We start from the raw sequence: 12,813 nt of genomic DNA, 5'->3' as shown, positions 1-12,813 counted from the left end.
GGCAAGATTTAGACATCGGAAAACAAACTCAGACCATGTCATGGGAAAATCACTCCTAAGATTTCCTTTCAAGAAGAATTCCTTTGAACACCCTACAGATTGGGGCAAGACAAGTTGCAAGGGGCAAATTCCCTTCATATCTTCAAGACAATCAAGCAGATAACGTCAGACACTAGTGATTGCTTGAATTCATAACCAAAGTGTCGAAAGTTCTTACCAGTACAACATCATATATAACAAGAATCCTTGGGGCCCATCAAAAGCATAACCATGATGCATTGATCACGTCGCTCTGCTCAGTTACAGGCTGACCAGACATCTCAAAGGAAGAGATCGAGATCTTCTCGAAGACAAATACACAACATATCAGTAAAAGATCAAACTTGGCGCACCAAGCGTATCCACATCCATTGCGTGTTCATCACATCATCAGCTACTGAGTGTCGGGAAGTCAGATCCTTTCACCAATCAATAGCTCAATCCATATTGACAATTACCAAAAACAAGAAAACCCAAAGCCCACCTTGGTGGCACCTTCACAAAAACAAATACAACCAACACTGGTTTCCAAAAATACATCGCCTTTGAAAAGGGGGGCCAATCCTGAACAAACCAATCATCCTTTGCATTCGAACATGCATCACATGCATCACATGCATCACCTCATACATAACACATACATATCATTCATATACATAACAAGAATCAAAATCTAAGGTTTAGTCGTAGACATCCAGGCCAACCCTCAGTTGAGTCATTGTCACTTTCTCTGAGTGAGTTCCTACCCTACTATTGGGCGTTCCCCATTGAGCTATATCCTTCAACCTTTTGTTGATAAGATGTTATCCTCAGCTAAGTCAAACATTGTTTCTCCAAACACTTACCTTGTTTCACGTTGAGCGTCCCTCAACAAGTCATTTCCTGTAACCTTTTGTTGACAGAAACTTCATCTCCCCAGAGAATATTGGTTTTGCAACCTTTTGTTGTTGATACCCCAAACAAGTCTTACCCAGCAATGCTCCAACACTACCCAGCAAATCAGGTTTACTGAACTTTGACAGTTGCCTTATTTTTTCCAAATATTTTTCTCACTATCATCCTTTTGGTGAAAGTCCATTGAGGAACAATATTGATCATCATCCTGTTACGGTAACCGTTATCCTTTTGGTAATGGTAAATCCTTGACATTTGTGATCTTACCGTCATCCTTTTGGTGTCTAAGATCCCTGAAGTTTTGGTCTAACCTTCATCCTTTTGGTGAATGGTGACCTCTACAGTTATTACAACCTACCGTCATCCTTTTGGTGTCAGCGATCCTTATGGTGATAAGCAATCCTTGTCATTTTGGTTCAACCATCATCCTTTTGGTGATGACGTCCAGTTTAATCTAAAATCATTCTTTTGGTGATAGAGATTATGGGGTTTGGTTTAAGCTATCATCCTTTTGGTGATAATGACATTTGGAAAGTCCATTCCCACTGTCATCCTTTTGGTGTCAGCAATATTTGAAGTTCTTATAACTTATTATCATCCTTTTGGTGGTAACAAGTTTTGAAGTTATGATCTCACCTTCATCCTTTTGGTGATTGTGATTGTGGATTCATTATCATCCTTTTGGTGATAACGAGTTCTGTTGTTTGTAGTACCTTCATCCTTTTGGTGATGGTGACTATTGACTTATTATCATCCTTTTGGTGATAACAAGTTTTGTTGATTGGTCTTACTTTCATCCTTTTGGTGACGGTGACCATTTGAGTTACGGGCTCATTATCATCCTTTTGGTGATAACGAGTTTTGTTTTGATCTTACCCTCATCCTTTTGGTGATGGCGATCATTGAGTCTGTTTCAGCTTATTATCATCCTTTTGGTGATAACAAGTTTTGAAGTTCTGTCCTTATTATCATCCTTTTGGTGATAACAAGTTCGGTTTGTTTGATCTTACTGTCATCCTTTTGGTGTCAGTGATATTTAAGGTTATTGACTTATTATCATCCTTTTGGTGGTAACAAGTTTTGTCGTTTGACAATACCTTCATCCTTTTGGTGATGGTGATTGTTGACTTATTATCATCCTTTTGGTGATAACAAGTTTGTGTCTTGATCCTACCTTCATCATTTTGGTGATGGTGATCAATTGCGTGTGTGCTTATTATCATCCTTTTGATGGTAACAAGTTTTGTCGTTTGACAATACCTTCATCCTTTTGGTGATGGTGATTGTTGACTTATTATCATCCTTTTGGTGATAACAAGTTTGTGTCTTGATCCTACCTTCATCCTTTTGGTGATGGTGATCAATTGTGTTGTGTACTTATTATCATCCTTTTGGTGGTAACAAGTGTTGTCGTTTGACAATACCTTCATCCTTTTGGTGATGGTGATTGTTGACTTATTATCATCCTTTTGTTGATAACAAGTTTGTGTCTTGATCCTACCTTCATCCTTTTGGTGATGGTGATCAATTGTGTTGTGTACTTATTATCATCCTTTTGGTGGTAACAAGTTTTATCTTTTAATTATACCTTCATCCTTTTGGTGATGGTGATTGTTGACTTATTATCATCCTTTTGGTGATAACAAGTTTTGTCTTGATCTTACCTTCATCCTTTTGGTGATGGTAATCAATTGTGTTGTCGACTTATTATCATCCTTTTGGTGATAACAAGTTTGTCTTGATCTTACCTTCATCCTTTTGGTGATGGTGATCAATTGCGTGTGTGCTTATTATCATCCTTTTGGTGATAACAAGTTTGTGTCTTGATCTTACCCTCATCCTTTTGGTGATGGCGATCAATTGCGTGTGTGCTTATTATCATCCTTTTGGTGATGACAAGTTTGTGTCTTGATCTTACCCTCATCCTTTTGGTGATGGCGATCAATTGCGTTGAGTGCTTATTATCGTCCTTTTGGCGATAACAAGTTGTGTCTTTTAATTATACCTTCATCCTTTTGGTGATGGTGATTGTTGACTTATTATCATCCTTTTGGTGATAACAAGTTTGTCTTGATCTTACCTTCATCCTTTTGGTGATGGTGATCAATTGCGTTGTGTGCTTATTATCGTCCTTTTGGCGATAACAAGCTTTGTCTTTTAATTATACCTTCATCCTTTTGGTGATGGTGATTGTTGACTTATTATCATCCTTTTGGTGACAACAAGGTTTTGTGTTGATCTTACCTTCATCCTTTTGGTGATGGGGATCCTTTGAGTTGTGTGACTTATTATCATCCTTTTGGTGGTAACAAGTTTTGTTTTTAATTATACCTTCATCCTTTTGGTGATGGTGATTGTCGACTTATTATCATCCTTTTGGTGATAACAAGTTTTGTCTTGTAACTGACCTTCATCCTTTTGGTGATGGTGATCATTGAAGTTATTTAACCTATTATCATCCTTTTGGTGATAACAAGTTTGTTGTTGGATCTTACCCTCATCCTTTTGGTGACGGTGATCTTTGAAGTTGATGAGTCAACTATCATCCTTTTGGTGATAGCCTTGATATTATACTCTCATGTAGTGGGAAACTTTATCAGAATAACCATCATCCTTTTGGTGATGGAAATCTTTGAATTGTGTCTGACTTTCATCCTTTTGGTGATAGCGAGATTTGTTGTTGATCTTACCATCATCCTTTTGGTGATGGAGATCTTTGTTGTATCCACTGTAATCATCATCCTTTTGGTGATGATTACTTTTGAAGCTCGGTTTATCCATCATCCTTTTGGTGATGACAATCCTGAAAATCATGTTGAATTCCCATCATCCTTTTGGTGATGACCATTAATTTGGACTGTCATCCTTTTGGTGCCAGAAAACATGTTCAGTTTTGGTCTTTACATCAATAATGACCTTTGCAAGATCGAGTGTCGACTCGAGGGTTGGCAGTGATCTGACGTTCTACCCCCAATTACCTTGGTGCTGTTAGATTTCATTGCATTTTCTTTCTGCATATCCCATTGCATTTCAAAAGAACAAAATTTGGATCTTTTTGTATTTAATTACCTTCCACCACGAATGTATGAAGATCGTTGTCTTTCTTACCTTCTGGTTCAAGTTAATTAAATAGGGGCAGCTGTCATACCCCAATTTTGTCCGGGCATATTTAAATTTTCATAGAATTGATCTCATTTTCATTTTTGCATCATATGCATAGCATGACATACATTCCATCATGAATAACACCTAAAATGTCAGTCAGAATGAATTTATTTGAGAATACAGACAAATCGGTTGAATCGTCAAAATTTGAGGAAAGACTGTATTTTTCTTAATAAGTACATTTTGTCCTGACAATTTTAGTATGGTCGATTTAATTTCCCAAGCAAGTTTATACTCGGTTTCTGTTTCTAATCGATCAATGTTTTTTTAATTATTTAATTAAAGTAGATAAATTTTATTTAAGTCAAATATTAGTTAGAATTTGTTTTTATGATTCTATTTCCTTAAGTGAATAATAAATGTACTAAAATAAATATATATATTTTTGCATTGGATCCTCTTTTTCTTTTTTTAAAAAATAAAAAATAAATAAATAACAAAAAAAGCATCCAAATCCCCACTCATTAAATCCGTTTCCCTCACATTGGATTCTAAAAAGAAAAAAACAAAAAAAAGAGATCACAAAGATCTCTCTCCATTCTGTACAAAATCCTTTCCTCACACCTCACATGCGCCTTTATCTCTTCTCTCACCCACCTCTCTCATCATAACAGACCACACACGTCCCTCACTCTCAGAATATTTATCTCACTCACATTCCCTCTCTGCTCACGACTATTCATTCATCTCTCTCTCTGAGAAAAAAACCCCTTTCACCATCCACCATCAAAACCCCCATTTTTCTGTCACATCTACAGAAAACCACTCACAATAACTCACCTTCATTCTCTTCACTATTCATCATCCCTCCGAATTTCCATCTCACAAACCCTCTTCCGTCTTCATCACCTTCCACCATCACAAAAACTCACCTCTCCGCCGTCTACCACCAACATCCGCCACTGAAAATCCTACACTATACCGCACCCCTCCTTCTTAACCTTCACCGTGAAATCCACAAACTCAGACCAACCTTTACACCAACTTTTCCGGCGACGAATCTATAACAATTATCACTAAAATTCCTCCATAAAATACCGCCGAACCTCACTGTGATTTCAAAATCCAAATAACCACCAACCAAACCGCGCCGGCGTCTAAACGGAAAACCACCATAACTCAACCGTGATACTCCTTTCTTCCGCCTCCGTCTTCAATCTGTACGACCTCCTCAACAATACCCTTTAGCCACCGCGATTTTGACCATGCCTCAGATTCTACCCTCCATCACTAACGAAAAAGCAGATCTGGAAAAGAAAAAGAAGGTGAACAAAAATCCGACAAAATCTGATGAACTACTCATGATTGCTACTCCATGCACAAAGCAACATCATCATCCTGAAAATCATCCTCCATTGTGCACACGATCAGACTGTTGCTTGACTCAACTTCGACCACCGCGCGACCACACGTTTCTTCCTTCGCACCAAATCACCGTCAAAACCACCGTCCGGTCAGTGAACCGTTATTTTCTCCGCCTCTTATCTACTCCGATCCGCCACCACCTTGGACGTGGAGTTTAACACCAGTCGGATCTGGAAATATTGAGGTCTGTTTCTTTTCTTTTTGAACTCTCACCAATATTCTATGACTGTCATGGCTGTTGTAGTTAGTGAAGGATGCACTGTAACATTGTTTTCTTAATTATTATTTCAGATTTCTAAAATTGTATACTTATCCACTGTGACAGTTACTTTTGTTTTGATTATTATTCTAAATTCCTAATAGTATACTTACTAATTGGCAGTGGTTTAGTTAGTTAGAACAATTAGAATTTGGTTTGTGTTAAACGTGATACTGTAGTTATCTTATTTTGTTTTGATTATTATTCTAAATTCCTAATAGCATACTTACTAATTGGTAGTGGTTTTAGTTAGTTAGAACAATTAGAATTTGGTTTGTGTTAAACATGGTACTGTATTTATGTTATTAGTGGCTTGTCAAATATTGTAGTATAGGTAGATTTCAATTCAATTACGTTGTACTCATACTGGATTTTTGATACCGTAATATTCATGCAATGCCGTGGATGTGTAAATCTGTAAATATAATATTGGGCTTTTGTTTGATTTTTTATTACGATAAAATATTTTTTTTTATCTAATGGAATCGACAATTCCATGTCGTTGTACTATCCAAAGTTTCAATAAATTAATGGACCAATTTCACCGAGTTATGATCTTGCGAATAATATCAATCATTGTTATCTTGCACAAATCGGTTTGAGCACATCGATTTCATTGAATAAATGGACATTGTTATCCATTTCCCTCTTTTTTTATTTAATTAATTGATTAAAATTTGTAATTAATCTAATTATGATTAATCAATTTTAATTAACTTAATAATTTGATTTAATTAAATAATTTTGATAATTAATTCTAATTAATTCAATTAATCGATTTAACCAAGTTTTAAGTGATTAATTTCTCCAATTATCACAACTTCACATTTTTTCAAACCCAATAAACTATTTCATGTCCTCATCATTTCATAAATCACTTTCAATTTTATTTTATTCCAATTCACCATCATTCAAACCAATTTCGAAAACCAATTCACCAAATATCGAGCCCATTTTTAAAACACCCTTGTAAGTCGATTGCTCTTCGCATCGCCATCAACCTCACATAGCTTACTCTTGGGCTTCCTTACAATGAAACCTACTTGGTTATTGATTAATCGAGTAGATGAAATAATACACTAAATAAAATTCATTTCATAAACACGAATTCAAACCACTTTTCAAACCATTCAATTTCAAAAGGATTTTCTCTCTTAACATAAACTTGGGATGAAAAGGAGATAGTAAGCGTACGCTTCACTATTTCTCAAGCACTTGAATAATTGGCTTACGCCATATTGCGCGAGTTCTTGTCACCCGATTAAACCTTAATCATACACATTCAAACCACATTTTTTAAATCAATTACAAATTCCAAATCCTTTTAATTCCATATTTTGGATGGAAAGGGGAATAGTGAGCATCCGCTTCATTATCTCTCGATTATTCGAATAATTGGCGTACGCCATATTGCTTGGATTTTCGTCATTCAAATAAAACCCTAATAATCATAATATTTCAAATCATTTCTACAAATTCCCAATCCTTTTAAGTCCATATTTCAGATGAAAAGGAGAATAGTAAGCATCCGCTTCATTATCTCTCGATTATTCGAATAATTGGCGTACGCCATATTGCTCGAATCTTCGTCATCAAATTAAAACGCAATCGAATACGACATCTAAACATGTCTTTTACTATTTAAACTTCGGATGATAAAAGAGGGGAGGCGTACGCCTCACCCTCTCTCGATTATTTGAATAATTGGCGTATGCCATATTGCACAAATTATCGACTTCCGACTAAAACACTTTAAATAAACTTGGATAAGGGAATAGGTGGCGTACGCCTCATTATTCCTTGAATAAGCAAGTAGGGGGCGTACGCCTCACTACCGTGCATATTCAACATCCACAAACAAAATTTCAAAATAATTCGAACGAAAAAGGAATAGAAGGCGGACGCCTTATTACTCCTCGAAAGAATTGGACGATTGGTGAACACCACATTGCTCAATCTTTCGTCGTTCTCCAAAAACATCTTCAACAAATCAAACCTAACTTCTCGCCCCCGAGCGATCGAAACCAAAACACCCAAACACATCAATTTAACTCGTCACCCCCGCGTGACCAAAACTCCTTTCAAAAGAACACTGTCAATCCTTTCTAATGCGCACAACAAACCAGTGCTAGAGCCTCCACCGAGAGTAGACAAGCCAGCGTTTAGCCGTTAGAACGCCGACCTATACAGTCGTTCATCAAAACAAAACACATCAAATATTCGTAGTAGCCCGAACTACGAATGCTCTGATTTCCTTATTGCACCATAAGGATACGTAGGCAGGAGATTGTTGTATCTTCGCGAGCACACTAATAAAAAACCTCCCATTTCCCCTCCTGAGGTCTTCATCCATATCTATCATCAATTCTAATTACTCGAAGCAAGCAGATAAACAGTCAATTAACAGTCAAATAGCAAAATCAGACTAAGAGGTTCCCGTTGAGTACAACGGACGTAAGGGGTGCTAATACCTTCCCCTTGCGTAATCGACTCCCGAACCCGAATATGGTTACGACGACCATTATTCCTTTTTCTTAACGGTTTTCTCGATATTTTCCTATTCCTTCATTGGAATGAATAAAGTTCGGTGGCGACTCTGTTTCGAACAACATTTTTTCCGTGTCCTATCGCGAGGGATCGCATTATCATCATTTTTGAGGTGCGACAGGCCTTGGTCAAGGTTGATTTGATGTTTGTTGGATCAAAACTATTGGATTTAGGGGATTGATGAAATGTACATTTCATCTCCCAAAATGAATGGATGGTTTTGATTTGATGAAATTCCTCTCATGATCAATTTGTGTTTCTATCTTCCCATCCCTCTTCATCTTCATTCCTATTCTTTCTCATTCCCTCATTTGACCAATGAAATCTCTAATGTCAAAGGCTAATTGATTCATCAATGACCTTGTGTCAGATGAATCAATACAAGTATGATTGAGATAGGTCCCTCCCTTTTGACTTTTCTTTTAGTGTGTGGTATGTTTTAGGAGTTTGGTTCTTTGTACCAAATTTCTAACATGCATTAACACCTATATTTTATTGTCCGGTCTCAGATAGTTGTGACTTCTACATAAGTCCAATTACGATTTCTTAACATAGAGATAAATTTGACCCTCAAGGCATAGCATTCTAGTAAGTGGGATTGTAAGTCTCCCATTCTTCATGGCATTGTATGAAGACTTGACCTTTTTTCCTTTCATGGGAGCTAGGGACATACTTGTTGAATTATTCAAGTTAGAAGCCCTTCTCAGGGAAGATGTCTTGGTTTAAGGATTCATACTTATGAATGAATGGTTGAGTGTTCTCCATAGAATGACTTAATCAATTAAAAATCATCACTAACTTTTGACTAACATTTAACTAACTTTTGTTAATATTTCTTTACGTTCAAGTCATTTACTATTATGCAATTTAAATTTCAGTCATTTATCATTCATTGCCATTTACATTTCATATAACTTCTTTTATGTTTATGTCATTTTCACTTTGCTCATTTGAGTCATATCTTGTGATTGTATTTATTGTTTGTGTGTTTTGATTTTGTTTGTGGTCTTAGGTAGGACCTTAAAATACCTAATAACAACAAAAACCCTAAAAAACAGCTGGTGGACTGTTGAACTTGATCTGAACTTTTGGACTTAGGTTTAGGCAACATTCCCTGTGCTAAAAGGACTTGGCCAATGCTAACATCTTGAGACTGAGCTACTTTGAACTATGCCTTCATCTGATACAAGACTTGAGAATTTCTTGGGCTCATTTGTTACTCTGTCTCTGTGCTTAATTGTTATTTTGATCTTGTGTCTGATATTTTGTTCTAAGTTGATCAAGGAATATTTCATCTGATACATGGGAAGACAATGAAGACTGTTAGTTATTGAAGTGCTTGCTTGGATGTGGCCATCTTTATTTGATGCCTTGATCTTCATGATGTCTGGATATTACTCAATTTCTTATTGATTATTGCTTGATTAAAGTCCAAAGGAAAATGAGTTTCTATATGATATTCTTCTCTGTTGGATTGCATCCCATTCGGTCTGATCTTTTCAACTCTTAACTTTTAAATTTCTGCTTAGGATTGTCTATTCATCTCCTTCCACTTCTTAAATTTCAAAATCTCTTCCCTTTTTTTCAAAAACTTCTTTGCTTGTGATTTCAAACTTAGACTTTGTTTCAATAATTAGAAACTTTGGCCTTTATCCATTGAATTTTCAAACTCTTTCTTAAATAAAATTTGTAAATAAACTTAATCATATTGACTTAAAATTTGAAAAGACAAAAGGAACTAATAACCTCATTCAAATTTTTGGCCCTTTGTGCCCTTTTCTTATTAAACTTTTGTTAAAAACAATTCATCAATTTATTTGAAATTTTTACCAGGAACTACGAGGTTTTGATCCCTTATTTTTATGTTGGTATATAGGCACAAGACCGAAAGTCTTGTCAAACACAAAAATATAATCAATAAATTATTTTCTCATCCCCACACTCTATTTTATCAAGCATCTTTTATACCAAACACACACACACACACGCATAAAAAAGGGCTCCATAGGAGTACCTAGGATACTTTGGGTGCTAACACCTTCCCTCTGTGTAGTCAACCCCATTACCTGTAATCTCTGACATTTTATCAGTTTTGATTTGAAAATTTATTATCTTTGGGTTTTGTTCGTACTTTTCCCTTTTTCCTTTGGAAACAATAAATGTGCGATGGCGACTCTGGTTTTATTGACATTAAGCTTATCCATAGCTTGATGGACATGAATTTAGCGCTACAATATCCTGAAGTCATATTTAGGGAAGATGACTTTGATTGAGATTGAAAGGTATAATACAACATCTTCTAATTAGTTCGTGCATCAGAGAGATAGTGTAACCCTCCATGTTCCTTAACAACTCCAATTGTAGTCTCCATTGCAAGATTATGAAAAGTACAATGAGAATAAGAAAATATAATTACACAATTATTATCCTCTGTGAGCTTACGAATAGAGATAAGATTTTTCAATAGTCCAAGAATGTAAAACACATATTTCAGTTTAAAATGTTAAAGATAAATCCACAACCATCAACCAACGTACGAGAAGTATCTGCAATAATGATAAACAAAATTTTGGAAGGAGAAATATTCTTTAAAAAAAATTGAGAATCAAATGTCATGCGATGAGTGAAACTAGAATCAAGAATCCAAGCATTCTTCGAGTCAGTATCAGCAACACTAAAGACGAAAATCACAATAGATCTATTTTCAATCATATTGGTTTGATACTTGCAAATGTGTCTTCTAAGAAAATAATAAGAAAAAAAATAAGCAAATAGTAACAAAAAGACTCACAAACTCCATTCTAATTTTTTAATTTAAAAAAACTAGATGAATAGTATTGATCATGAACAATGTCACCGATATGAACAGTGCTCTGCCATAAAGAAAAGTCGTAAATGAACAATATAATGCATGAACAGTGGTCGTGGATAATCCGACACATGAACATCTACTTTTAATATAAGAAAGTAAACTACTATCAAATTTACGTTTTAACCCTCATTAAGAGTAATTAAACAAGGTTTTCTATATCCTTAATGCTCATTTTCATCCTAACTACTTTTTTAATTTCTTAATTTTCCTTTACATTTCTGATGTGATTCTACTTTTGCATTGAAGGCACTGCTATTTCCAATTTTTTTCCAATGCACTATCTTTATCTTTTAAGCTTCCAATACACTGAAAATAGATAACAAGTGACAATTATTCAAAATCCATCATTTCATTTCAAAAAAATTATTTAAAAAAACCTAGAAACTTCTATTGACATGTTGAAAGGAAAAAGAGAAAATCAAAATAAATAAAAAATGAAAATTGAACGAGAAAAAGAGTGACGCGGTTGTCGCGGTTTGAGAGCAGAGTATGAGTTCGGAGGCAATTAGTGGTGTGGTTGTTCATCGGTGGTGGATCGGGTCTGTGACGACATAAATGGTTGCTGGCGAGATAAACGAAGGTGGTTATTATATTTTTCTCTTCTTTTTTGCTTCTACTGATGGTGCTTGATCTGTTAATGGAAATTTGAAAATGGATCCATGAAGGTTGTTTGAAGAGAGAGAACACAGATAATAGCGACGACTATGATGGTTGGGAGATGGTGGTGGTCACTAGGAAGACTAGGCAAATGCGTCGACCGAGAAGGTGAAAATCCTCCATTCCTTTCTTTATTTTTTCTCCTTTATTTTTATAATAAAACGTGTTTGCTAAAAAAATATTTCCTTTCATATTTCTCTAACATTTGATTCTTTGATTATATTTTGATTATGAGATTGAGCAACAATAGAACTTATGACTTTGTTCGGATTGATGGAATTGGATGGAGCGAAGCGAAATGAGATGGAGTGGAATGATATTTCATTGTTTGGATCATTTAAAATTCGATGGAGCGGAGCGGAATGGAGTGGTATCGATTCCATTCCATTCCATCACTTACCACCATATTTCTTCCCCTCTAATTTGGGCGGAATGAATAACTTGCCTTATTTTATTCTAAAATTTCCAAACAATGGAATGGGATATTCGTTCCGCTCCACTCCATTCTGCTCCGTCCCACTCCGCTTCACTCTATTCCACTCCGTTCATTTTATGATATCCAAACACAGCCTACAGGAAATGGACAAGATCTAATCTAATCACAGTTAGGCCAAAAATGGTTTTGAAGTCGAAGTTATTATGAATGAAATCGAGTTGATAATTTGAAAATAATTGTGAAATTGTGATAATGGAAGAAATTAATCAATATTTAATTATCAAAATTAATTGATTAAAATTCGGTTAAACCAATTAGTTAAGCTAATTAAGATTAATAATCAAAATTATTTAATTAAATCAAATAATCAAGTTGACTAAAATTAATTAATCAAAATTAACTATTTAAAACATAGTTAATTAATTAGTTTAATTAAAAAGAAAATGGAATGAGCGACAAAATCGGGACATAATGATTGAAGCAAGTTAACCACAACGTGCTCAAACTCGGTTTGTACATAACGACAATGTAATCGAAGTGTCGTACGTAAGGACCGAAATGCGACGAAAATATCATATT

The sequence above is a fragment of the Lathyrus oleraceus genome, chromosome 5 (genome assembly GCF_024323335.1).
Source record: "Lathyrus oleraceus cultivar Zhongwan6 chromosome 5, CAAS_Psat_ZW6_1.0, whole genome shotgun sequence".
In the NCBI taxonomy this organism is placed as follows: Eukaryota; Viridiplantae; Streptophyta; class Magnoliopsida; order Fabales; family Fabaceae; genus Lathyrus; species Lathyrus oleraceus.
Note: the sequence above shows the minus strand (reverse complement) of the source record.